Raw genomic sequence first — 2,821 nt, 5'->3', positions numbered from 1 at the left:
ATATATTATATATATATATGCGATCCCAAATTAATATATATAATATATAATATTATTTTATATTTTTTTATATTAATATATATATATATAATATATGCGTATCCCCAAAAAAATTATATATAAATATATATTTTAATATATATATAAATAATATATATTATTAATTTTATATATGTTTATACCCATATATATATTATAAAAAAATATATATATTTTATATATTAATAAATATAATTATTTTTTAAAATATATATGTATTAATAGTGTGTGTGTGTTTTGGGTTGTAGGTTTGTGGGGTGCATGTCATATTATATATATGTTTTTGTATATAATAAAATTTATTCAATTATATATATATTAAATTATATATATTTTTATATTAAATATTTGTGTGTGTGGTGTGTTTTGTGTGTGGTGTGTTTGTGTGTTTTTTGGTGTGTTGAGTTGAGTGCGCGCGCGCGCGCGCGCGCGTGTGGTATGTGTGGGGTTGTGTGGCGCTGTGTGTGTGTGCGTTTTTGTGTGGTGGTGTGTGTGTGTTTTGTGGTGTGTGTGTGTGTGTTGTGTGAATGAGCGCATTTTGGGTTTTTAAAAAAAGGGAAAAAAAAGGTTAAAACGTATCAAAAAAAAAGTAGGCAATTTTTTAAAAGACCGAAATATTGCTCTTAGATATTTAATTCTATTTCCCATACGAAAAATTATGTTTTTTTCTATAAGTAAAGTTTTTTTTATTAAAGGGAAAATTTGCTGCAAATTTGTTTTTAAATTACTTTTGACACGTTTAGTTTGTTTATTTATTTAGTTGAGATTTTGGTGCGTCTTTTTAAAGGGTAATATGCCATTTTCCTGTTGTACCAAAAGATTTTTTGTAACAGTGACCTGCTTTTTTTTTAAAATTTTTATATGCTTCTGTTTAATTTCTTTAACTGCCTTGTTTGCGTTTTTCCCTCGGAAGCCCATTCAAAAAGGGAAAAAATGCAACGCTTAAAAAACATTTTTTATGGGGTGAAAAACATGCCATTATGTGCTTTTGCTTTAACCGCTGACGAGTTTAGGAACAAAGGTTTGGGTTTGAAACCTGTGTATCGGGTAGTACGTGCCTTCTCCGTTGTTTTTAATATTTTGTCATCCCTTTAGATAATTTAAAGTCAATATTTCTTCTTTAAAAATTGGTGGGGGAGTGCTTTCAGGTTTACTTGAATTAAAACACGAGAAGTTTTCATCTAGAAATCATCTTAGTTCATGTGGGGTTTTGGGTTTTACTCGGAAAACAAGAGATATTAATAACTTTTTTTTATTCATATTTTTTGTAACAAAAGTAGAACACCTTTTTAACAAACAGGGTAGTCATAAACCGGTAAGATAAAAAGCAGAAAACCTGCAGATAGGGGGGTTGTCAAAAAAGAAAAATATTCCCGTTTGGTAAGGCTGTGGAAAGAACATTTTAAGTTTTTTTGAATTTAAAAGCTAAAAAACGAAAATTTTTTTAACTACTTTCCTTCAGTGCTAAAAGATAGTTATCAAAACTATAATAGGGGCCTTTCTGTGCTAATTTTGTCTTTTTAAGTTGCAAACTCTGCAGAATGTTTTTCTAAACCTTAATTACACAAAATGTACAAAACGTTATTCCTTATGACCACTACTTTGAGTATTTTTTCTCTTTATTTTCTAACTCAGGGGAATTAATGTTATGAAATTTTAATTTTATTTTCTAGATGTGCAATGTCATAATCACTTTAAATAAAGCTTTAAAAATTGTAGTAAGCTCATATCTGGATTTATTTTTAACTGACAAAAGGGAATAAGTCCAAAATTCTATATTCCACGAGACAGAATGTATAATACAGCACTAATAGCACGAGATTTTTTTTCCTAGGATTAACAAATTTTTATCCTCCCAAAATACAGATCATTCGCCCTTCCCCCAGGTCCCAGTTCCCTCTTCAGGCCGGTCGGGCCCAGGGCAGGGGGCCACCAAGGGCGATGGTTCGCACGCACTTCGCAAGGCCGCCCACCCTCGCCCGCCCCGGTTTTCCGTGTGATGGGAGAGGGGGGGAAGGGCTGAGAAGGGAAAAAATATATGGATTCAAAGGGGGCAAGTAATATATATGGAAAAAATAAGGAAAATATATTTTAAGGTTAAACACATTTACTTTATAAGGGGGTTAATCCGTCAAGAATCTTTTCGTAGATAGGAAGAGCAAAAAAAAAAGGGTTCCGTGTTTGAAATTAAAAAAAAAATTTTTTACAAAGGAAAGGCGTAACCCTTGGGCGCGCGCGTGCCCTGAACTTCTTAAACAGAAGAGCATGGGCAGGGCCAGTAATATTTTTCGGATAATTTTTGTATGAGAATCGTTTTTTTTTTTTCTTTTTTTTTATTTGTTCTCGGGAAAATCAAAAATGATGTGGATTCCCCTATACAAAAAGTAGCAATAATTATATTAAAAATATATATAAATATATATATATAGATATATTATATATATATATATATTAAAATTTTTTTATATATATATTACATATATATATATTATATATATAATATATATAAAAATTATATATATAAACAATAATTATTTTATATAATATATATATATATAATATATATTATATATAATATATAATATTAAAAATTAAAATATATAAAATATATATTTTATTATATATTTTTAACAACAAAGCACGCCCACACAACACACACCCCACGACACAACACGCCCGCACACACCCCAACACCACACACAACCAAAAACCCCACACACACCCACCCGCACGATACGCACACAAAGTGGGCCCCGAAGAATGGCTCTACAAGATTGTAGAT

Source organism: Penaeus monodon, unplaced genomic scaffold (assembly GCF_015228065.2).
Source record: "Penaeus monodon isolate SGIC_2016 unplaced genomic scaffold, NSTDA_Pmon_1 PmonScaffold_14800, whole genome shotgun sequence".
Classification (NCBI taxonomy): domain Eukaryota; kingdom Metazoa; phylum Arthropoda; class Malacostraca; order Decapoda; family Penaeidae; genus Penaeus; species Penaeus monodon.
This window is presented reverse-complemented; position numbering follows the sequence as displayed.